This window comes from Geotrypetes seraphini, chromosome 13 (assembly GCF_902459505.1).
Source record: "Geotrypetes seraphini chromosome 13, aGeoSer1.1, whole genome shotgun sequence".
Classification (NCBI taxonomy): domain Eukaryota; kingdom Metazoa; phylum Chordata; class Amphibia; order Gymnophiona; family Dermophiidae; genus Geotrypetes; species Geotrypetes seraphini.
This window is the reverse complement of record NC_047096.1, coordinates 26,504,240-26,529,889: the sequence shown is the minus strand read 5'-3', so window position 1 is coordinate 26,529,889 and position 25,650 is coordinate 26,504,240. Positions and strand designations below refer to the sequence as shown.

General features: G+C 44.2%; 1 long non-coding RNA gene across 1 annotated transcript; it reads right to left on the bottom strand.

Annotated features, from left to right (window-relative positions):
* Positions 1-14,330: 14,330 nt before the first annotated feature.
* LOC117347230 lies at positions 14,331-24,545 on the bottom strand. Its single transcript, XR_004536751.1, has 2 exons — positions 24,470-24,545; positions 14,331-14,543 (listed from the first exon to the last, which is right to left on the bottom strand). It is a non-coding gene; the product is annotated as an uncharacterized LOC117347230 (long non-coding RNA).
* Positions 24,546-25,650: the final 1,105 nt, after the last annotated feature.

Sequence of the window (25,650 nt, the reverse complement as noted above, 5' to 3'; positions counted from 1 at the left end):
ATGGGCAGCGCCGTCAGCCATGTGGCTCCTGGAGATTACCTTAATTTAGGGGAAGAGAGTCAGTCCTGAGCACAGCGTGGCATTAATAAGCCTGCCAGAGGTTCCCAGGCACCGGCTCCCACCAGGTGTTTAAAAGCCTTTTGCCAAGGAGCTCCTTATGGTGTGTCAGTCAATTCCATTCATGTCAGAAATTACCGTGAAAGGTAAAATGCCCTTGAAGATTCACTAGAAGATAAAATATTTTTTTCCTTATTCTTATAACTGAGTCTGGGATGCTTGGGTGTGTGAACTGTAATGTGATCACAGAAGGGTGTCTGCTCCATGATGAAAAGCATTATCTAGAAAAGCAAACCTTCACAACCAAAGCTAAAATGACAAAACTCCTGATGTTGGACATCTACCCTTGGGAAGGAAAGTGTGGAGTGAGTTCAGAAAATCCTTCTACGTGCACTCTTGCAGAATAAGACAGATGTAGATTGAGAGGGGGGAGGAGCAGCAGTGCTTGTTTAGGTCTGGGTTGGGGCCTTGTCGCTGTTCACAACTTGTGGTGCTGAAAATGTGTGGCACACTTTTGCTGTAGAACAGTGGTCTCAAACTCGCGGCCCGGGGGCCACATGCGGCCCGCCAGGTACTATTTTGAGGCCCTCGGTATGTTTATCATAATCACAAAAGTAAAGTAAAAGTTTCTTGATCATATGTCTCTTTAGCTATAAATGACAATATTATTATTAAGACTTAGCCAAAAGGAAAGATTTATAAACTATAAAGAGTTTTACCTCATGCAAAATTGTCATTTCTTTAATAAGACATTAACTATTTTTTCTGAGGCCCTCCAAGTACCTACAAATCCAAAATGTGGCCCTGTAAAGGGTTTGAGTTTGAGACCACTGCTGTAGAATGACCACTCTTGCAAATTGGGTTTGTTTGCTTTTTTGCAATAGAGGAGAAACATCATTGAATTATACTTCTACATGTATATCAGAGTGAAACCTTATAGATGTTTTAAAGGCAGTCCTAGAAATGGTGCACAGTAGGTTCACCTGCAGAGCACCTAAATTGGCAGTGAGGTATGCTAATGCTCTAAACTCTATTCTAAGGAAGCACATACGTGCCGAAGCACACACCTGCAATGAGGGTGTGCACATGGGCAGGGCATGGGTGAGCCCACCACCATTGCACATATCTTATAAAATACTATCAGATGTGGTGCATTTAGGCATGTCCACTTTTGCCTACCGTGTGTGTGTGTGTGTGTGTGTTAATCAGGGTGTCCTGATTCCATTACAGCATTGGCTACACTGCATCAGGGTGCCCAAAAGATGTCTCTATCTCTGTTAGTTCCAGCCCCCTGTCCCCCCTCCCCCCCACCCCCCACACACAGGAGGAATTTAATGGCCCTATACAGTACATGCTCTGAAAAACACACTGGGAGGATCATCACAAATCTTCTGTTGAATTTTCATCCCTCGCAGTTTGTTTCTTTTGAATGTTCTTAGTAAAGTCAAACATGGCTCAGGATTCAGTCTGTCATACAAACAACACAGGCCTCACCCAGCCTGCCATCTCCAGCTACCTCACCCAGTTCCTACAAGCCTTCCTCACCCACGCCCCAGATTACATCACCTGCCCCAGCACCTCCACAAGCCCTACAGAACAACATAGCACAGTTCTGCATCATAGCCTGCTTCACCTTCATCATAGGTATTATCGACTGCACACACATTGCACTCCAACCCTCCTGGGTAAATGAGGCCATCTACCACAACAGGAAAGTATTCCGCTCTATGAATATGCAGGCTGTATGTGATGCAAAACAAAGAAAAAACTGCAGGCAGACGTACAAAGATGCGGGCTAAATTTATTATTTCAAATAATTGAGTGCGGTTAATGTTACAACCTTTAAACAAACCAAGGGACCCGACACGGTCCATGTTTCAGTAAACACGCCTTCATCAGGGGTCCCAAGTCGACAAGGTATCAGTTGAAACCGCAAACAAAAAAAACTTTAGCCTGCGCGCAAACAATCTCCAAAAAACAGTCTATGTGTAAACTCCTCTTTTTCTGCCACGCAGGAGTTTACACATAGACTGTTTTATGGAGTTTGTTGGCGCACAGGCTAAAGGTTTTTTTGTTTGCAGTTTCAATTGATACCTTGTCGACTTGGGACCCCTGATGAAGGCGTGTTTACTGAAACACAGACCGTGTCGGATCCCTTGATTTGTTTTAAGATTGTAACATTAACCGCACTCAATTATTTGATATAATAAATTTAGTCCGCATCTTTGTACGTCTGTCTGCAGTTTTTTTCTTTGTTTTGCTTTCGTATTGTTTACTGCAGACCTTGTTGTTTTTCCCTTTTGTTGTTTCTTCTTGGCTGTATGTGATGCCCAGGCTGTGTCTCAGGGGCTCACGTCTCCAAATAGGTTATTTTTGCACATACAATGATAGTAACGAACTTCACTCCTAACCCAGGGTATATAGCAGTGGTCTCCAACTCAAACCCTTTGCAGGGCCACATTTTGGACTTGTAGGTACTTGGAGGGCCTCAGAAAAAATAGTGAATGTCTTATTAAAGAAATGACAATTTTGCATGAGGTAAAACTCTTTATAGTTTATAAATCTTTCCTTTTGCTAAGTCTTAATAATAATATTGTAATTTATAGCTAGAGACATATGATCAAGAAACTGTTTTATTTTACTTTTGTGATTATGATAAACATACCGAGGGCCTCAAAATAGTACCTGGCGGGCCGCATGTGGCCCCTGGGCCACAAGTTTGAGACCACTGGTATATAGGGTATGATCACAGTCATGTGTGCAATAAAGTGATCCATATCTGTTTTCCCATCACAGGAGAAACCATGCATCACTCTGTACAGTAACCTCACCCACAAACCTTTTAAAATGAGGATAAATATTATTCTTGCTACTAAATATAAGGCTAGAGTATCATATAATATCTCCTTTTGCCTTGCCACTCAGCAGGGTCTTGTCCAAGGCAGGCCTCCTTGTAAACAATTTCTTGTGACTCATTGCATTGGTGCAACGCGCATGTTTCTTGCCTTGTTAACATTTATTGTACTTAATATACCAAACTCAATAAAAAATTTTTGAACTAAAAAAAACCCTCTCCATTGTTTCTCACTGCATTGCTGTAAAGACTCTTCATTTTAATAGGCAACCGAGTCTAGTCCCTTGAAACCAGCTATGACAGAAGGAATTTTAATATGACTTACTCTAATTGAGAGGCAAAGGTTTAATAAGCGCAAATGTGAAGCCAATTTGTAGCTTTTGCATAATTTATACAAATGATAGTTTGTGCAAGATAGACAAGACAAATAGGAGTGTGAAGATCTACCTACCCCCGTTCAGGATTAGTGCATTGGAAATGCCATCAGCAAACTGAGTGGAAGCATCTACCCTTCTGAAGTTCTTGGCTGATAAAATATCACTTCCAGAATTCCCAATTGCTGGCTGGACTTTCCATTGGTGAAACCCCACATTTTTCTTTGCTTTTTATTTCTGTGCACATATGAACACAGTCACGAGATCTGTTTATGGTCGTACAAACTTATTACATGAACAAGCATGAGTTGGGCTAGATATTAGACAAGAGCCGGAGTCAGACTAATGAGTTTTATTGAAATTGAAAGTAGAATCAAACTAGGTACTTCATGAAAAAGGTGAACTAAGGTGGCATTAGAAAGCACATGGGCTAGAGAGCTCCCTCTGTTTACATAAGAACATAAGAATAGCCTTACTGGGTCAGACCAATGGTCCATCAAGACCAGTAGCCCATTCTCACAGTGGCCAATCCAGGTCCCTAGTACCTGGCCAAACCCCAAAGAGTAGAACTATTTCATGCTACCGATCCAGGGCAAGCAGAGGCTCCCCCATGTCTTAATAACAGACATAAGAACATAAGAACATAAGCAGTGCCACCGCTGGGTCAGACCACAGGTCCATCCCGCCCAGCAGTCCGCTCCCGCGGCAGCCCAACAGGTCACGACCTGTCTGAATCACCCCTTGGTTTCAGTACCCTACGATCCCTTTGTCCCTCAGGAATCCGTCCAATCCCTGTTTGAATCCCTGTACCGTACTCTGCCTGATCACTTCCTCCGGGAGCGCATTCCATGTGTTCACGACCCTTTGGGTGAAGAAAAACTTCCTTGCATTTGTCTTGAACCTATCCCCCTTCAGTTTCTCCGAGTGCCCTCTCGTACCTGTTATCCCTCTCAGTCTGAAGAACCTGTCCCTATCCACCCTCTCTATGCCTCTCAGGATCTTGAAGGTCTCTATCATATCTCCCCTGAGCCTCCTTTTTTCCAGAGAGAAGAGACCCAGCTTATCCAGCCTCTCGGCGTATGGGCAGTTTTCCAGCCCTCTTACAAGCTTCGTTGCTCTCCTTTGGACTCTCTCAAGTACCGCCATGTCCTTCTTGAGGTGCGGCGACCAATACTGAACGCAGTATTCCAGGAAATTGTCCAAACCTTTCTTAAAACCAGCTATGCTATCTGCTCTTACCACAACCTCTGACAAACGCTTTCCAGAGCTTTGAATGAAAAACTATTTCCTCCTATTGGTTTTAAAAGTATTTCCCTGTAACTTTATCAAGTGTGCCCTAGTCATTGTAATTTTTGACAGAGTGAAAAATCGATCCACTTAACCCGTTCTACACCAGTCAGGAATTTGTAGACTTGAATCACGTCTCCCCTTGGCCTTCTCTTTTCCAAGTTGAAGAGCCACTTTTAGCAATTTTTATTTTTCAATTTGTACTTCCTTTACTGCTTAAGCATCGAGGGAGGAACAGGATTTTTCCTTTCAGCTCATCCTGTTACCCTCTTCCCATTGTCAGCTGGCTGCAGCCTCTTTTTGTTTCCTGCAGTTATTGACTAGTCTGCTGGGCCTAAGAAGGAAAGAGCTCAGTTGGGTTACCAGGCACTGAGCTCAGGAAATCATTTACCCCTTCTAGGAATGATGAAGTAGGCTGCCGTTACTGTTGAGATGCTTGGAGGATATTGGTCGCTGATATTGGATGGTCCTGCTGTAATTCCATTTTTCTTGTCAGTGAAGGTTGAGACACTGCAGCTTGAGGGAGAGGTTTGACGGTTGGTGGCTCACGGTGGAGTGTGTGTGGAATGTTGTCAGGCTCTGTTGTGGTGGATTTGAGAACACCCAGGAGTGCTGTTGAAGATGGTGGCATGATGGAGATCAGTGGATACTTCTACAAGCCTGTTTGAGTGGCATGTGGAGGCACAGCTGATAGGAGGAGGAGGAGAAATCATGCCAGCACAAAGGAGTCTGGAGATCATGGGGCATAGCATTGCTTCTCTTCATGGCTCACGTCTTTTAATCTTGTGTTTGATCTCTCCACTCTGCTCAGCCTTCCGTACCTCTCCCAGTCAACATTTGGTGGCTCTTCATTCATGTTGATCCATACTGGGAGGAATCTGGAGTTGCCATCTATTTTCATGCTTCTAATCTCATTTATTCTCTGAATACGGTAGCTATGTCTCTTTTTGTTTTATTTCTCCTATGTGTATGTGTATAAGCCATTTCTCCTATGTGTATGTTGTGACAGGGAAGCCCCTGTCCCAGCCAAAAGAACCACATAACCCAGCATGCATCATGCCCTGGTCCCAGGAAAACCCGGCAGGTGTAGAGAGAGAGAGATCTGTGAGTTGTCGTGCCTAGATTTGCCTTTATCCACCCCTAAGTATGCCTGCTTTGGTGTAGTTCCAACCCAATTTCCTTGTGTCTCACGTTTGTCCGTCACATCTGCCCCCCCCCCACTCCCCCTCATTATGCCATTTATTAGATGATGGTTCTTTATTATGCCATTTATTAGATGAAAGGTAATTTATTATGTTATGAAATTCCTCTGTAACGTTATTTCTTATGAAATGTAATCATAAATAATTTTCTATGTAACATATCCAGAAATAAGCTCTGATATATTGTATCTATGTCTTTATCTATTCTATCTGCTTTATCTAATAATTATTTTTCTTGGGTACTTTAGCTAGATTGTGAGCCTTCGGGACAGTTAGGGAATTTCTAAGTACCTTTTTACATTTATTTCAATTTTTATTGCATATTTATGGTATCTATACTGTAAACCGCTTTGAACCCTGAGGCGGTCCAGAGGAGGGCGACAAAAATGATAGGAGGCTTGCGCCAGAAGACGTATGAGGAGAGACTGGAAGCCCTGAATATGTATACCCTAGAGGAAAGGAGAGACAAGGGAGATATGATTCAGACGTTCAAATACTTGAAGGGTATTAACGTAAAACTAAATCTTTTCCAGAGAAAGGAAAATGGTAAAACCAGAGGACATAATTTGAGATTGAGGGGTGGTACATTCAGGGGCAATGTTAGGAAATTCTACTTTACGGAGAGGATAGTGGATGCCTGGAATGCACTCCCGAGAGAGGTGGTGGAGAGTAAAACTATGACTGAGTTCAAAGAAGCGTGGGATAAACACAGAAGATTTAGAATCAGAAAATAATATTAAATATTGAACTAGGCCAGTTACTGGGCAGACTTGCACGGTCTGTGTCTGTGTATGGCCGTTTGGTGGAGGATGGGCTGGGGAGGGCTTCAATGGCTGGGGAGGGTTTAGATGGGCTGGAGTAAGTTTTGATGGAGATTTTGGCAGTAGGAACCCAAGCACAGTACCAGGTAGAGCTTTGGATTCTTGCCCAGAAATAGCTAAGAAGAAAAAATGTAAATTGAATCAGGTGGGCAGACTGGATGGACCATTCGGGTCTTTATCTGCCGTCCTCTACTATGTTACTATGTTACTATGTTACAAGAAATAAAATTATTATTATTATTATTATTTCCTCTGTTAATGTCAATGGCATTGTTTTATTTTTATCATGTTTTTGCTTTTGTTTTCCCTGTTGCATTTTATCTTGTAAACTCGCTTAGAAACTGAATAAGCGACTAGATCAACTTGAAACCAGGCACCATACGATAGGTGTCTATCTTTTGTAGAATCGCGCCTAAGAAGATAGATGCCTATCTTCCAATTAAATTTTATTTTCTTTCAATTACGAGCTTGTTAAAAGCTCATTATTGAAGCCAATTTACTAATTAAGTTAAGCGTCTAAACTTTAAGTGCGTATCTATTTATACGCCTCTTATAGAATTTCCCCATTAGTGCATTTTTTGGGCACCTGATTTTTAGACCCTTTTATAGAATTGCTTTCTAGATTAGCTTAGTAAGTCCATTCCTTCATTTTGATCAGCCTCCTATGTTCTGTTTCTTTCTCGTTTGGGGGGAGGGGGGGTTTTATCACTTGGGGGGGTTCTGGGTATCTTTTTTTCTGTCCTCACTCTTTTCGCAGGTGAGGCTGTGCTCATGTAGAGCGCTGGTCTTTGACCAAAGGGCTGCCGCGTGAGCGGACTGCTGGGCACAATGGACCCAGCAGCGGCAATTCCTATGCTCTTGTTTTCCACCTCTCCCTCTTGTAGTTGACCTCTTATGGTTGGTCTCTATCTTTCTTTCCTTTAGATCTTTGTTCCTCAGACAGAGTCTCTTTGCCTTAAACTTAATTATTCTGGGGGGGGGGGGTCTTCTTTCAAGTTCTAGAAAATAAAAATATGAACTTAAAAAAAGGTCTACGACAGTGGAAATTCTAGCTATAAATTACTCCCAGTGGATGCCAAACTAGGTTTCCTTCAAATGTAATCTTAGCTTTTCTGAGCTTTTGAAATAAAGAGGAAAAAGTATCCATTTATTACCTTAACTATTTAAAAGCACTGCAGTCTTAATTAGTAACCACATATCCCTCATGCTACCAAGAAATTAGCAATTAGCAAGAAAAGCAGAATTTTCCCACCATTCAGAAGCAGTCATTTAGAAACGAACAGCAGGATGCCAAGGCAGACACTGGCTTTATGTCCCTTGAGGTAAAGATAATGTTGCAGACTGTTAGTGTCTGTCAGAATAGAAATATACCCCATGTTGTAAGTAGTTTTTAATTGACTTTTATGTGTTCAGCTGCCACAGGTTACTACAAAAGTATAAACTGGTACACGGAAAGCCATTGATGGTGTAAGTTCAGTAGAATATACAGCACTGTCTATAAGCTCAATTCACAGCTGTCCACGGTCATACCCTGCAATGCAAATTAAATTTCATAAAGGCCAGATGGGGATGAGAGTCAACCAAACTCTGAATGACTCTATGAGGGGCCGCTGAAAAGTTCTCAGCCCAATCAAAAAGAGAATGAGGTGGAGCCGTGAAACTTCCAAGCTCTTCCACACTTTTCTTGACACTTTTCGGTTCAATGATATGAAATGAAAAGAAATGTGTCAAGAAAAGTGTGGAATAACTTGTAAGTTTCACGGCTCCACCTCATTCTCGTCTTGGTTGGGCTGAGAAACGTTCAGTGATCCCTTGTGATCCCAAGTTTGCAGACGACACAAAACTCTGCCGGGCAATCAGATCGCAGGAGGATAGTGAGGAACTCCAGAGCGATTTGTGTCGGTTAGAAAAATGGGCGGAGAAATGGCAAATGAGGTTCAACGTGGAGAAATGCAAGGTAATGCATTTAGGCAGTAAGAATAAGGAATACGAGTACAAAATGACAGGTGCAACTCTGGGAAAAAGTGAACAAGAAAGAGACCTGGGTGTACTGATAGATAGGACCCTGAAGCCGTCGGCACAATGCGCGGCAGCGGCAAAGAAGGCAAATAGAATGTTGGGCATGATAAAGAAAGGAATCTCGAGTAGATCGGAGAAAGTAATAATGCCGCTTTATAGGGCAATGGTCAGACCTCACTTGGAATACTGCGTCCAACATTGGTCTCCCTACCTAAAGAAGGATATAAAACTGCTGGAGAGGGTGCAGAGACGAGCAACTAAACTAGTGAAGGGTATGGAGAAACTGGTATATGAGGATCGACTTAAAACACTGGGATTGTTCTCCCTTGAGAAAAGGAGACTGCGGGGGGATATGATCGAGACCTTCAAAATACTGAAAGGAATTGACAAAATAGAGCAGAGAAGATTATTTACATTGTCCAATTTGACACGGACAAGAGGACATGAAATGAAGCTAAGGGGGGACAAGTTCAGGACTAATGTCAGGAAGTTCTGCTTCACACAGAGAGTGGTGGACATCTGGAATACTCTCCCAGGGGAGATTATTGCGGAATCGACAGTCCCAGGCTTCAAAAGCAAACTAGATGCATATCTCCTTGAGAAAGGCATATAAAGATATGGTGGCTATAAATAAACCAGGTGTATACCTGGCGGGGCCTCCGCGTGTGCGGATCGCCGGACTTGATGGACCGAAGGTCTGATCCGGAGATGGCGCTTCTTATGTTCTTATGTTCTTATGTATTGTGATGTCATAATGCCTCATTCCACCGATGCTTAAGAGCCAGCCTCATCGGTGATGTCATAATGGCTTGGTTTCCCTATACTTGTGTCCATTTGCTAGATGAATTTGCCTCATTGAAATGAAAAGTTTGGAATAACTTGTTTCATTGCTCCAAATCATTCTCTTCTTGGCTGGGCTGAGAACTTTTTAGTAGACCCTTGTATAGGAATCATTTCTCTTGGACTGCTGATACTAATTTATCCTACATTGTGTCGGGAAAAAAATTGCACCCCTGATATTTTTCCAAATAAAACCAACAACAAATGTAATTTGTTTTAAATCATTAGAAAAGAGCAAATTATATAGAACATAGAATTGTCATACTGGGACAGACCGAAGGTCCATCAAGCCCAGTATCCTGCTTCCAACTGTGGCCAACTCAGGTCACAAGTACCTGGCAAAGTCCCAAAGAGTAAAACACATTTTATGCTGCTAATCCTAGGATCAAGCAATGGATTTCCCCAATTCCATCTTAATAATGGCTTATGGACTTTTCTTTTAGGAAATTATCCAAACCTTCTTAAACCCTACTGAGCTAACTGCTTTTACCATTTTCTCTGGCAGTGAATTCCACAGTTGAGTGAAGAAATATCTTCTCTGGCTGTTTTAAATCTATCACTTAGTAGCTGATGCAAGGATATTAGGCACCCCAGGTAAATCTTCAATACTGTGCCCAGTAGCATAATAAAAGGGGGGAAGGAAAGGGGAAGAACACCCTGGATGTCTACTTGACGGAGGCACCAGCACCTCTCCCTCTCCCCCAAGCAATGGGAGGGGTCTCTGAAATGCACTCCCCATATTTCAAATCTTTGCTGGCAGTGAGGAGGCTCACTGACCCACTGCTCGTGCCAGCCTCATCCCTCCCTTTGACATTAGAAATATAGAAACATAGAACATGTTGGCAGAAAAGGGCCACGGCCCATCTAGTCTGCCCACCCCCTAACTACCTCCATGAAGAGATCCCACATGCCAATCCCATCTTTTCTTAAAATCTGGCACGCTGCTTGCCTCAATTACCTGTTGTGGAAGATTATTCCAGCGATCAACCACCCTTTCGGTGAAGAAATATTTTCTGGTGTCACCATGAAATTTTCCACCCCTGATTTTCAACGGATGCCCTCTTGTTGCCGTGGGTCCTTTAAGGAAAAAGAGATCCTCTTCTACCTCGATACGGCCTGTGACATATTTGAACGTCTCGATCATGTCTCCCCTCTCTCTGCGTTCCTCGAGTGAGTACAGCTGTTCACAGAATCAGGAAGTGATGTCGGAAGGAAGGGTCAGCCAGTGCAAGCAGCAGGTAGGAGAGTGTGCTCACTGCATGGTGAAGATTTGAAGAGGTATGGGGCAGGGGGCATGGCGATGTCGGGGCTGCCAGGAAGAGTGCATCAGGGACATACAGCATGATGATGCAGGGCAGCTCTACCTTGGGCGCCAACTTCCTTCACTATGCCACTGATTGTGCCCACCGCTCACCCATTAAAATCTACCCACTGGAGGACGCGTTGCATAAATCACAGGTGATGTTCAATCACAGGTGATGTTCATTCATGAACCACATGGATCATCCTGCCGCAGGATGCGTTCAGAAATATCCCTCCTTCTGCCAGTCAGGGCAGGGGCTGAGCGTTCAGACGCATCTTTCCTTCTGCCAGTCAGGGCAGGGGCTGAGCTGCCAGGAGAATGTTTCCTTACTGCTGTTAATCTTTTGACGTCCCCTAGAATATTAACATAGCATCGTATTTTCTTGTTTGTGCTGTGTATATAGTGTTTGCAATCTCCTTTTGCGCATACACACAAACAGCTTGGAGTCTGTAACAAAGATATTTCCACCTTGCTACACACATACGTGCAGTACCTTATTCATTTTTTTATCTCTTACACTTGATTATCCTCCTTATCAGGAAAAAAAAGTCCAAAACAGGACGCATACAAACTGTAATATAGAGATTTGTTTTAATGATTGCGTTTATGTGTTTTAAGAATATCTAAAATAAACTGACAGCATCAAATAATCAAGAAAACACACCTGCCTCTCTTATCAATCAATTAAAAGCACGAGCGAGCAGCCCTGCTTTCAGTTTTCCCAGAAATGAAGATGATTGGAATCTCACTTAATCTCACATAGAATAGCATTCCGTAATGTCACAGCAAAGAATGTCAAAGCTCTTCATCTAATTCTAGATAGACTAACATTTAATGGCCCTGGAACAGGAAGTAAGCCTTGCTAAGAGGACCTGACTCTTGGCTGAAAAGTAAGATCACAATAATGATTCTGTGGATCCGTCTCATACAATACATTAGATAACCAAAGCAGTTTACAGTACATATTACATACAGGTCCCTGCTGGGTACACATCATGAGTTAAGAACATAAGAAATGCCTCTGCTGGGTCAGACCCGAGGTCCATCGTGCCCAGCAGTCCGCTCACGCAGTGGCCCAACAGGTCCAGGACCTGTGCAGTAATCCTCTATCTATACTCCTCTATCCCCTTTTCCAGTAGGAAATTGTCTTTTCTTTTTTTTTTTTTTTACTTGGAACGATGGAAGGTTAAGTGATTTGCAAGTTTAAGTTCAGGTTCAAGTTATTTGATATACCACAAATGTAAAACTAGGGTTAAAATCTATGTGGTTTACAAACTCATTTTAAAAAGGGAGTGGAGGAGGACGGAAATACAGACCACACAAACTCTGCAGTCATTTACAGGAACATGAGGATAAGAAGAATGGACTGACTACATTAAAATCTGGGGGTATAGGAAAAAAGGAAGAAGGGTTAAAGCATGAAGTCACAAAAAGCTGCAGTGGGAATTGAACCCATTTTCCCTAGTTTGCCGCAACCTTGTGCTAACCGTTGGCCTACACTATCACAAATATGTAAAACAGGCTTGTCCAATCTACGGCCTGCAGACCAGAATTCAGTCCGCAATGTGCAGTTTTTGCTGGCCCTCAGAAGCTTGGCAATTCTTCTGGTGGGATTCCTGATTCCTCACCAAGACTCATCTCTCAGTAAGCTTGAGCCATTTGGTGCCAGAGATTTGGATTGGTCTTGAGGTTTCAAGTCTCACAAGACTTGAAACTGCAAGACCACCTGAACTTCTGGTACCATATGGCTCAAGCTTGCAAAGAGTTGTGTCACAGTTAGAGAGTTGCACGGGGACAGAAATCCCACCCATCCCCGCCCGTCCCCGCCAGGATCCTCTCTGTCCCCACCCGTCCCCGTCAGAATCCTCTCCGTCCCCACCCATCCCCGTCAGGATCCTTTCCGTCCCCACTTGTCCCCGTTAGGATCCTCTCTGTCCCCACCCATCCCCGAAAGGAATTACCTCCATCCCCGCCCGTCCCCATAAAAAGCAGCAATTACTTCTAACAGGATCATCAATTCTACAGTTTCTTTTGTGTTTGTGCTGCTGTTTTCCTTGTGGAATCTCTTTGGTGGAACCCTTTTTTTGTTTTCTGTTCAGGTAATTAACTTATAAACCCCCTCTTTTACTAAGGCTGACGTGTCCATTATATTATATGAACGAACCCTGCTTCCAAAGCCTTCCATCCCCGTGGGAGTCCCGTTGACTAGAGGGGGGTCCCCGTGGGAGTCCCGTGGGCCAGAGGGGGTCCCCGTGGGAGTCCTGTGGATTAGGGGGGGATTCCCGTTCCCATGCAGACCTCTAGTCACAGTGGGAAAGCAGGAATTCCACTGTTTCCTCTGCAACTGAAGCCAGGTGAAGACTTGTGGGGGGGTTACATGAGAGAGAGAGAGGAATCCTGGGAGAAGGCCAGGAAGGACACAACACCCCCTGTTTGCTATTATCTGATGAAACATGTGGCAAAATTCTGTGGTGCAAATTTTGACCCTCTAAATGTTACAAAATATAAAACGAGGCCCCAGCTAGAAAAGGGTTGGACAAGTCTGATCGAAAAATAAGTAAGAGAACATTTAACTTGATTGCTCAGATTACAAGTAGCCAATGAAGAGCCCTCAATACAGGCATGGCATTAGAAATCTCTAATGTAATGTAATGTAATAAAGAGTTGTAAATTCTTTTAAAGCAGGGATCTCAAAGTCCCTCCTTGAGGGCCGCAATCCAGTCGGGTTTTCAGGATTTCCCCAATGAATATGCATGAGATCTATGTGCATGCACTGTTTTCAATGCATATTCATTGGGGAAATCCTGAAAACCCGACTGGATTGCGGCCCTCAAGGAGGGACTTTGAGATCCCTGCTTTAAAAGAATTTACAACTCTTTATTACATTACATTACATTAGAGATTTCTATTCTGCCATTACCTTGCGTTTCAAGGCGGATTACAAAAGATATAAAAATGGGGGTTACAAAAGATATAAAGAATGGGGGTTACAATGGAAGAATAATTGTCATTTCTAGAGTTGTAAAGAGTAGATCATTTGTAGAGAGTTGTAAAGAGTAGGTGTGGTTAGGACTGTTTCAGGAATTTCTTGAAGAGTATAGTTTTTATTTCTTTTCTGAAAATCTTGTAGTCTGGGGTGGTTAACAGTAGGTTGGAGATTTGGTTATCCAGTTTATTACGTGTTTGTTTTAATTCTCTTTCTAATATACTAGAAAACAATCACTCCATTTGGTCAGTATACACACCAACACCAGAAAAAGTATTTTAAGGCGAAAGAAAAGCCTCAGACACCGAGAGGTGTTCCCACTCTCTTCCACCCAAGCATCACTGTCAAAAAAATTTTCGCATATAACTTATTACCGGCAGGTGGGAGCCTGAAACGAGTCAAAACTAACTAGAAAAAACAAGCTAGTTAGAAAAGAGCCAGGCCGACGATCATTTCGTGGCTTTTAAGCCACTGCTTCAGGGCCGTGACACCAACACTCCAGACTATAATTCTATTTCTGTCATTCAGTTTGGATTATTGAATGTATAAAAATTAAATTTTATAAATGGAAAAAACAAACAAAAAGAAATTTTTAAAATACAGATATAATTCCATTATGAGTAAATAAGTAAGCACACACACTTCTCTTCACAAAACTCATTAGTGTGCTGAAATGACAAAAGGGTTGTGTGAAAAACTTGCACTTGGCTTTCCTGTTTTAGAAGTTTCTAACATTGGACAGCACACACTGCAGGGGCTTCTTCAGATTCTTTCTGGAAAGTTCCAAAATATCAGTCCTCCTGCATGGGGGAAAAAAAATGCCTAGAGTTACACAATGTACATATTTACAAAGAAAACTGTGAAAGTCATTCATTTAAGCTTTGTTTGACAGCCGCTATGGAGCAAAAGCCCAATGGGGGGAACTTGGATTTCTGATCAATTCATTAGGAGCAATTATTCTCTCAGCCTATGCTACAGTCCATTAGGACAATAAAAGATACATTTGCTGTGCGCTTACTGTTGAGTACCATTAATTGGATACTGTAGAGCATAATTTGCAGACGCCGTGGTTGTAACTGTGAAAGACTGGAAACAGCTGAGATAGTGAAAATTGGTAAATAGGCAAGAGATGAATTGTGAACAAACAGCCCTGTAGTCTTCACAGTAAGGAATAAGGGGGCAGGTCTGGAACAAGTGGTACTATTTGCCAGCATGTAGAATGGATCTCTGGATTTTCTACACACTGCAGCACCTCTGATTGGTCCAGAGATCCTTCTCTCCTGATCTTTTTCCCCCAGAGTCTCTCCCTAGTAAGCAAAAGGCTTTCTATTAGAGAATGACACGGTAACAAAATTAATCACCGTTCCCGTCCCCGCGGATAACCGCGGGAAATAAACCCATGTCATTTTCTAGTGTCTATTTCAACCTCAGTCCTTCTACACCAGCATTCTTCAAAGCAAAGCTTGCGGGTCAGTGGTTGTGGCCATTCATACTCTGATTCTTATGTGAGCCAAGGATAATAAAGCCATTGTGACATCACTGATGTGATTGGCTCTTAGGCACTGGTGGAATGAGGCATTATGACATCACAATATCTGCTCTGAATACCAGAGACTGTCATTTTCTAGTGTCTATTTCAACCTCAGTCCTTCTACACCAGCAAAGCTTGCGGGTCAGTGGTTGTGGCCATTCATACTCTGATTCTTATGGGAGCCAAGGATAATGAAGCCATTGTGACATCACTGATGTGATTGGCTCTTAGGCACTGGTGGAATGAGGCATTATGACATCACAATATCTGCTCTGGATACCAGAGACTGTCATTTTCTAGTGTCTATTTCAACCTCAGTCCTTCTACACCAGCAAAGCTTGCGGGTCAGTGGTTGTGGCCATTCATACTCTGATTCTTCCCTCTTTCCTTAAAGAATGACATGAAGATGGTTTCCCGCGGTTATCCGCGGGGACGGGAACGGTGATGAATTTTGTCACCATGTCATTCTCTACTTTCTATACCAAGCAAAAGCCTCACAAAAGTGTTACTTTTTGGCCTAGGGCAGGGGTCATCAACCTTTTTACAGCAAAGAGTCAATTCATCCAAAATGTTTAACCCAAGATGTACAAAGAGCTGCAAGGTGTAGCTTCTCTCACCTCCAACCCCTTGCAGGTCTCTGCACATCTCTTCCCTCCCTCTCTCCTCTGCCTTCCCCCCCCCCCCCCACCCATAGCCAATGAGGTTCTCACCCCTCTCCAGGCCTAACTGTAATCTCCCTTCCAACCCCATGATTCCCCCCCCCCCCAACCAGGCTACCATGGTACCTGATGGTCCAGTGGGAGTCTTAATGGCAGGAGCGCAGCCCTCTCCCCCTGCCTCTTTGCAGCTGGCGCGACCTCTCGCAGCAACTCACCATACTACAGGAAATGTTACGAGAAGCTGCGAGAGGTCGCAGCAGCTATTTTAGAAGCAGCCGCAAGGAAGCAGGAGCAAGAGTGCCACACTCCTGCCACAAAAACTCCCACTGGACCACCATATGCCTCAGTAGGCCCGGGGGGGGGGGGATCGTGGGGTTGGGAGGGAGATTAAAGGGTTGGGGCCTGGAGGACTGCAGTCACATGCAAGAAGAGCCACATGTGGCTCGCAAGCCGCAGGTTGCTAACCCCTGGCCTATGGGTATTATTCATGCTTTCCCAAAGGCCAACGGACCAGCTCCCCAAAAGGCCAGGCTCATAGAGAGAAACATGGCTTTCGTTGAAAAGCTCTGTCCCCTGACTTCCCCACTGGAAATTTCATGGAGGAGGAAGAGGAGGCTACCAGCCCATCTGGAAGCCTGGCACCAAATGAGGGGGTGCTCTCAAGCCTAGAGGGAGTGGAACTGTTGGTAATTTGCCTGCACTAGAAGGAAGAATTTTCTTTCAGCCTACAGATCACATCTGCTTGCCACATTTGGTCCAAAGCTTTTGGAAAAAGTCACATATGAACTTTGAAATAACACAGGTCCCTGATAGTAGAGGAAAGGAGCTATCTGGTCTCCAACACTCATGTATTACATCATAGGATAATGCATAAGTTACTACTATTACTACTTATGATTTCTAGAGCACTGATAGACATATGCAACGCTGAACATTAACATGTAAGAGACAATCCCTGCTTAATAGAGCTTACAATCTAATTAAAACAGACAAACATGACAAAAAGTGAGCTGAATAAGATGACTGATGGCCAACCAGAAATTCTCATCACACCTTGGCTCCTTGTGAGGATCCAAACACCAGAGTTGGGCACTGAGAGAAAAGGCTGCCTTTTCTTAATCTTTCTTTCACATGACTAGACAGAAAGTCAGGTTGAATTTTGCACATCAGATTTTCCCTTTCAGTAATTTCTGTTCATCTGTCCCAAGCAGAAACTTGTCCCATTAAGGCAGCACCCCCGCCCCCCCCCTTGCCATCTAATTAAACCCCTCTTAATCAGAAGACGGGATTCAGGCTGTGCTGATCCATTAGTTGCTCTGTGTGCCTCTTCTTCCTTGTGAGAAGCCATCAGCAGTCACAAGATGTTTGCAATCAATTTTTGTTTTAATTTGTGCAATTATTAATCATTTTGTTATCTGCCTCATTTGCATAAATAATCAGCCTGCTCAGTGTTCTGCCATGGACTCAAACGGTGGTGTTTTAAATTAAATTAAGATTTGAAGTGTCTCTTTCCTCTCCTCTTTATTAATTTATTTTATTTTATTTGGAGCTAATCAGTGATGTGCTTCTTGCACTAGACTGGAAACCTTATTTGTCATGGCTTGAACCGCAGAGGGAGAATTTTTCAGGAAGAGAGGGTAGAAAGAAATATAATTTTGTCTGCCGCTGAGATAGAACAGGGGAGGATCCATGGCTCACAGAAATTTGTCCTCTAGCGTTTTTGTCATTGAAATTATTGGCCTACATGCAGTGGCATACCAAGGGGGGGGGGGGGTCCGCCCCGGGTGTACAGCAGTGATTAGCTGGCCCGGAATGTCCTCTCCGATGTCAGAATTGATGTCGGAATTGATGTCGGAAAGAGGACTTCTTGTCGGCGGTTAGCAGCAGCAGCGGGGAGGTAAGATTGTAATGGCGCAGACCGGGGGAAAGGAAGGAGAGTGGCGCTTTTTTTTTCCGCAGCAGGGAGGGAGGGAGATAGGTAGGCAGGCAGGCAGGCTGGCTTTAGGGGTGGACAAAATCTGGAAGGCAGTGGGGGTACATAAGAAGGAGGCACTGGGGGCACTAAGGACATGGAAAGGGGCACTGGGGACACTATGGACATAGGAAGGAGGCACTGGGGGCACCATGGGCATGGAAAGGAGGCACTGGGGGCACCATGGACATGGAAAGGAGGCACTGGGGGCACTAAGGACACGGGAAGGAAGCACTGGGGTCACTAAGGACATGGGAAAGAGGCACTGGGGGAACTATGGACATGGGAAGGAGGCACTGGGGGCACTATGGACACAGGACGGAGGCACTGGGAGCACTATGGACACAGGACGGAGGCACTGGGGGCACTATGGACACAGGACGGAGGCACTGGGGGAACTAAGGACATGAGAAGGAGGCACTGGGGGCACTAAGGACACAGGACGGAGGCACTGGGGGCACTAAGGACACGGGAAGGAGGCACTGGGGGCACTAAGGATATGGGAAGAAAGGAGGGAGGGAATAGAAAGGGACAATTGTTGGGCCTGAGTGCAGAAAGAAAGAAATGAAAGAAAGGATACACAGTCAATTATTAGATGTCCCCTTTTGATGAAAAAAAATAAATGGTCATGTTACCTCTGACTTACTTTCTCTGCAACAGAGTCGGCAGCCGCACTGAGGTGCAGAAAAGTCCTGTGATGACTCGTCTGCCAGCTCTGCTCCGGAAGAAGTAGTTATGTGGGAGGGGGTGGACCCAGCAGACACAGCCATTGCGGGACTTTGACACAACTCCCTGCATCTGCCAGGTCCACCCCCTCCAACATAACTTACTTCTTCCGGAGCAGAGCCAGCAGACGAGTCATCGCGGGACCTTCCAGCATGCGGCTGCTGAGTCCGCTCTAGAGCAAGTACATCGGAGTGGGGTGGACTGGCAGCAGGCAGCTATAGTCATCGCGGACCTTGCTGCATGAAGGAACATAAGCACATAAGCAATGCCTCCACTGGGTCAGACCCGAGGTCCATCGTGCCCAGCAGTCCGCTCACGCGGCGGCCCAACAGGTACAGGACCTGTGCGGTAGCCCTCTATCTATACCCCGCTATCCCTTTTTTCAGCAGGAAATTGTCCAATCCTTTCTTGAACTCCAGTACCGTACTCTGGGAGCAGGACTGCTGGAATGGAAGAGTGGTGGAGGGAAAGAAAGGGGGCAGGGTGGTATGGAAGGGTGATGCTGATGGAATTGATGTACAGAGAAAGGGGAGAGACATAAGGGAGAAGGATATTGGAGGGAAAGAAAGGGGGCAGATGCAGACTGAAGAGGGGTGGATGGCGAGAGAAAGGGCAGACATTGGATGGTAGTGGGGAGCCTATGCTGGATGGAAGTGCAGAAGGGAGAGATAAGGGAGCAAATGCAGGAAGGAAATGGGAGGAGAGAAAGAGGGGACCAGATGCTGGATGGAAGTGGACAGAGAGAGGAGAAGGTACTAGATGGAAGGGTTGGAGAAAGAGGGCACATGATGGGGAGAAAAGGATTGAGTTAGGGAAACACTGGAGGGGTGAGGGAAAGAGGTGGCAAGCTTTAGGTATACAGTAAAAAAGGACATTGCTGAGAGGGTAGTAAGAACGTAATCTAGACAGATGCAGAAAATAAATTGAAAAGGAAAATGAGGGAAAAAAGGGAAAGGGATTGCAGAGGAGAGGTGTGGGAGAGGGAAGGAGAGGAGAAAGATACCAGACCAATGGGGGTGAAAGGAGAGATGAAAGGGGGAGGCATACAGTTTCTGGAAGGGGCATAGAAGGAAAGAAGGTGCCATATAGGGGAAGAGAGATGGCAGACAGTGGATGGAAGGAAGAGAGTTACAAGAAGATGAGGAAAGCAGAAACCTCAAAAGACATAAGTAGAAAAAAATTTTCTATTTATTTATTGCTTTAGGAGACATGTGTCACTGTTTCTGTGGTGCACTGTATGCAGAGTCCAGCTTCTTACTGGTTCAATTTAACCTTTGTCTATGTATTTCTATCTTATCCCCCCTTTTGCAAAACTGTGGAGCGTTTTTTAACGCCAGCCGTGGTGGTAGCAGCTCTGATGCTCAGAATTCTATGAGCGTCAGAGCTGTTACTGCCGTGGCTAAAATCCACACTACAGTTTTGTAAAAGAGGGAGGGGTTAGTTTGTGATGACATATTCCATATTCCATACTAGGCGAAGGTGTTTTCTGTGTTCTGTGTGTTCGAAAGACATGATTTTTTGTTAGGATTGACTGCAGGATTGTACTAGTCCAGCTTGTTTAGTTTTACAATGGGTGTTTTGATGTTGTACTGCTCACTGCAGTATGTAAGATGCTGCCTTTTCCTAGGTACTCATATGTGATGTGTGGCTTGTTACTAAAAATCATGTTTTTTGTACAGATTGGCGGGTGGGTAAAAAAATGATGGGCCCCGGGTGTCACATATGCTAGGTACGCCACTGCCTACATGTATTTAAATGTGGAGTACTATAAAACTTTGATCAGTTCCCCAAGTGGCTGAGCAAGTTTCTAATAACTAAGGGGCCCTTTTATTAAATTGCAGTAAAATTGGGGTTTAGCGTGTTTTAATGTGGGATTTTCCCCACATGCTAAGCCCAGATTTAATGTGGCACTTTGTAGGACTTTTTTATATTTGCAGGTAACATACTATTATTTCCAATAGCAGGTGTACAACAAGCAGATCAATGAAGAGAAGTGTGGTTTATTACAAGAGCCGTATCATGACATGGAGACCAATATTGGACGCAGTACTCCAGATGTGGGCGCACCATCGCCCGATACAGCGGCAGGATAACTTCTTTTGTTCTGGTTGTAATACCTTTCTTGATAACACCTAGCATTCTGTTCGCCTTCTTTGAGGCCACTGCGCACTGTGCCGACAGCTTCATTGTCTTGTCCACTAGTACCCCCAAGTCCTTTTCTAGGCTACTTTCACCCATTACCAGCCCAGAAAAGGACTTGGGGGTACTAGTGGACAAGACAATGAAGCCGTTGGCACAGTGCGCAGCGGCCTCTAAGAAGGCGAACAGAATGCTAGGTATTATCAAGAAAGGTATTACAACCAGAACGAAAGAAGTTATCCTGCCGTTGTATCGGGCGATGGTGCACCCGCATCTGGAGTACTGTGTCCAATATTGGTCTCCGTACCTTAGGAAGGATATGGAGATAATCGAGAGGGTTCAGAGGAGAGCGACGCGACTGATAAAAGGTATGGAAAACCTTTCATATGCTGAAAGATTGGAGAAACTGGGGCTCTTTTCCCTGGAGAAGCGAAGACTTAGAGGGGACATGATAGAGACTTACAAGATCATGAAGGGCATAGAGAAAGTGGAGAGGGACAGATTCTTCAAACTTTCGAAAACTACAGGAACGAGAGGCCATTCGGAAAAATTAAGAGGGGACAGATTCAGAACCAATGCTAGGAAGTTCTTCTTCACCCAAAGGGTGGTGGACACCTGGAATGCGCTTCCAGAGGGTGTGATAGGACAGAGCACGGTATTGGGATTCAAGAAGGGATTAGATAATTTCCTGAAGGAAAAGGGGATAGAAGGGTATAGATAGAGGATTACTATACAGGTCCTGGACCTGATGGGCCGCCGCTTGAGCGGACTGCTGGGCATAATGGACCTCTGGTCTGACCCAGCAGAGGCATGGCTTATGTTCTTATGTTCTTATGACATGATCACCTTTTGCCAAAAAAGGCTACATCAGGGGTGAAACTATAGGGAATTTTTGAAAACCTTGACCCATGAGTAAAGCACTTCTAGCCAATAATATAGGAAATAATTAAGAATTGTATGTACCTTTTTGTAGTTATACAACCACACTCAAAGTGGTTTACATACAGGCACTTCAAGCATTTTCCCAGCGGGCTCACAATCTAATATACCTGGGGCAGTGGAAGATTAAGTGACCTCCCCAGGGCAGCGAGAGGCACATCCTGTAGGCAGTCGGCCAGCGCCAGCACCTCTTCTCTCCATGCCTCTTCCCTTCCAGCATCCCCCACTGGTGGCTCAGAGCCCTGTCTGGAGGGTCTTTGCGCAAGCGTGGATGTTGACGTGATGACATCACACATGCGTGTGACATCATCGCACCCACATCTGCTCACTTCCAGACGTCCCGAGCCAAGACCACCACATTTAGTGTGCCGCGGCTTCGCAAAGTTTGCGAGACACTGCTCTAAGAGGTGCCAAAAGATAGATATCTAACTTACCTCCCCCCCCCCTTTTACAAAGCCACGATAGCAGCTGCCACGCGCCAAAAGCCCCAATGCCCCTTAAATCCCTATGGGCTTTGGGGCGGTTATTGCAGCAGCCACTACTGCAGCTTTGTAGAAGGGGGAGTAAGTTAGTTAATTGGCTCCAATTATGAGCTTTAACAAACTCATAATTGAAAAAAAATAAAAATTAGTTGGGTGATAGGTGTCTGTCTTCTTATGCGGGATTCTACAATAGGTAGGTACTTATCGTATAGCACAAAGCAATACCTAACTCCAAAGTAGGTATATTTAGGGGCAGAGGATAGAAACATAGAAATAGACGGCAGATAAGGGCCACGGCCCATCTAGTCTGCCCACCCTAATGTCCCTCCCCTACCTTTGCCCTGTGAATAGATCCCATGTGCCGATCCCATTTGGCCTTAAAATCAGGCACGCTGCCGGCCTCCATCACCTGCAGTGGAAGACTATTCCAGCGATCAACCACCCTTTCAGTGAAAAAGAACTTCCGGGTGTCACCTCGTAGTTTCCCGCCCCTGATTTTCCACGGAAGCCCTCTTGTTGTGGTGGGACCCCTGAAAAAGAAGATATCTTCCTCTGCCTCGATGCGGCCCGTGAGATACGTGAACGTCTCGATCATGTCCCCCCCCTCTCTCTGCGCTCCCCGAGCGAGTAGAGCCGCAATTTGTCAAGCCGTTCTTCGTACGGGAGATCCTTGAGTCCCGAGACCATCCGGGTGGCCATTCTCTGCACCGAGATGACCTAGGTGCCGCTATGCGTGATTCTCTAAAGGACTTAGACGCCTATGAAGTAGGCCTTTAAAACTCTGGCCTAAGTCCTAAGTTAGGCGCGATTCTGAGATAAGCTCCTATATTTTATAGCCACCTATCTTTTTAGATGCCATTTACAGAATTTCCCCATAATGTATCATGGAAGTCCTGAACAGAGGTGTAGAAAATCCACAGCAATGCAGACATAGAGACAAGTAGATCCCAATAACGATGATGATGATATGCTTCATTGACAAATTTCCTTTAAAAATACCCCGCATGGAACCCTTCTCCATGATGTGGGCCAAGTGTTGTCCAAAACAGGGCAGCATCAGGTAGAATTCACAAGGAAACGTGCTCAAAGCACACACTCTCAACTAACGGCCTCTTTTACAAAGCCGCACTAGCAGCCCCGAAGCTCATAGAGATTTAAAGGGCTTTGGGGCTGTTGCCGCACGGCAACCGCTAGCACGGCTTTGTATAAGAGGTCGTAAGTATGCTATAACTCAGCACAATTTATGCTGGAAAGGTGCAGTGCAGTGATGTGAAGAACCATAATTTGTTTATGCTGCGTTATGGCATACTTGGTTGAGATTGTGCACTTTGAGCACTCCTCCTTATGAATTTTACCCCTGAGGCAGCCCTGTATAAGAATCTGGTGAGACCTCATCTTGAATATTGTGAGCAATTCTGGAGACCGCACCTTCAAAAAGATATAAACAGGATGGAGTCGCGTCAGAGGATGGTGGTCTTCCTCATAAGGCATATAAGTGACAGACTTAAAGAAATTCAATAAGTATACTTTGGAGGAAAGGCGAGAGAGAAGAGATATGATAGAGATGTTTAAATATCTATGTGGCATAAGTGTGCATGAGTCGAGTCTCTTTCATTTGAAAGGAAGCTCTGGAATGAGAGGGCATAGGATTAAGTTAAGAGGTGATAGACTCAGGGGTAATCTAAGGAAATACTTTTTTTTACAGAAAGGGTGGTATGTCTCATAATTGTGTGGAATAGTCTTCCAGTAGAGATGGTGGAGACAAGGACTGTGTCTGAATTGAAGAAAGTGTGGGACAGGCACTTGGGATCTCTTAGGGAGAGGAGATAGTGGATGCTGAGGATGGGCAGACTGGATGGGCCATTTGGCCTTTATCTGCTATCATGTTTCTATGTTATGGGCATCCCAGGTACTCTACTCTGATTTCCCTCTGTCTTGTAGAAGTAGAGCTAACTATACACTTAAAATCATTAGGACGTTAACTCTTCCTTGTCTATCATTAGTTCATGCATGAGGTGATGTCTCCGTGAACCAATATGTCCGAGAGGTGGTAATTACATCTCTCTTTGATATGGAAGCATTCCTGCCAAATTGTACTCAAACTGGGGAAGGAGCCTGAATCTATTCCTTAAGAAATCAAAGCCATTCAAGATGCACAAATAAACACCCCTGGTTTATTTGCACATGTCCAGTTTATGTACTTCTAAGGTACATCTGATTTGGGGCAAAAAATTGGTGTTTAAAATTTCTGGAAGCTGCTTTTACTTGATCCACTCACCATTATGATCCATTACAAATCATGGGTGCTGCTGTGCTGATCATCATCTGATTCCTATCTCTGGTGGCAAAAAGAGCTAAAAAAAAACAAAAAACTGAGCTTGGAAAAGATTTTCACAGTGCTGTGGGATGTTCACTATATTCTAAACAAGACAATGAGAAGTCATAACAAATTAGCAGTGATATTAGCATATTAGCTGTCATGCTCTTAAAAAAAAAATAAATTAATATTTAATTAACTCACTAGACTTCCCTGTCAGATGATGATAAAATGGCAGTGTATCCCCTGATAGTCTTTTGTGTATAATTGCACTTTAATGATGTGATGTAAGTGGTAAGACATGTCAAGGATCATTAAACAGAGCAGGGCTACCCTGTGAGTTATACATTTATACAGCTCCTCCGCTTTTGTCTAGTTACCTCTTAGGTAAAGGTTTTCTCACTGCTTGTGAGGGGAGAAGAGTCTGGAATTCCTGAGCAGAAATACCAAAGGGAAGCCATTTTAAGTCGAAGTTACTGACCCCACTTTCCACTTCAGCTCATACGACAACCCCTCTGCAATAGTTCTCTGTCAGCATTGTGACTGGCAAACCTTGTAATATGATAACAACTATAGAGGAGGGGAAAGAATAAATGAATTGTCTACTGACAAAACTCCCAGTAGTATCAAAGAGCAAACCAGAGAGGGCCTATTAATTTACCCACATGTACTGTTTTCAATACCATAATGCAGAGACAGAGCTAAAGTCAAAATTAAACATTAAAATGAAGGAAAAAGTCTCAGAGCCCCACCTCATGCAGTAAATTATAGCGAGGCTTTATGGGCAATTACTTCATAGACATAGAAAACTCCTGTGAATGATTCACACTCAGCTCTGTGAAATGTAGAAATTATAGGGAAAAAATTATTAGAAACAGAAACATAACTTATCGGCTTGAAATGAAGACTTGGTCCCACCAACAGTGACCACCGTTTTGTTGAACTGCTGCTTCAGGGATTCCAGGAACCAATCTTAGCCATCACATTCATTTGAAAATTGCACCCCTTCAAAATGGTCTCAGAGGCCCCATATAAACCAGGGGTGTTAAAGGTCGGTCCTCGAGGGCCGCAATCCAGTCGGGTTTTCAGGATTTCCCCCAATGAATATGCATGAGATCTATTTGCGTGCACTGCTTCCATTG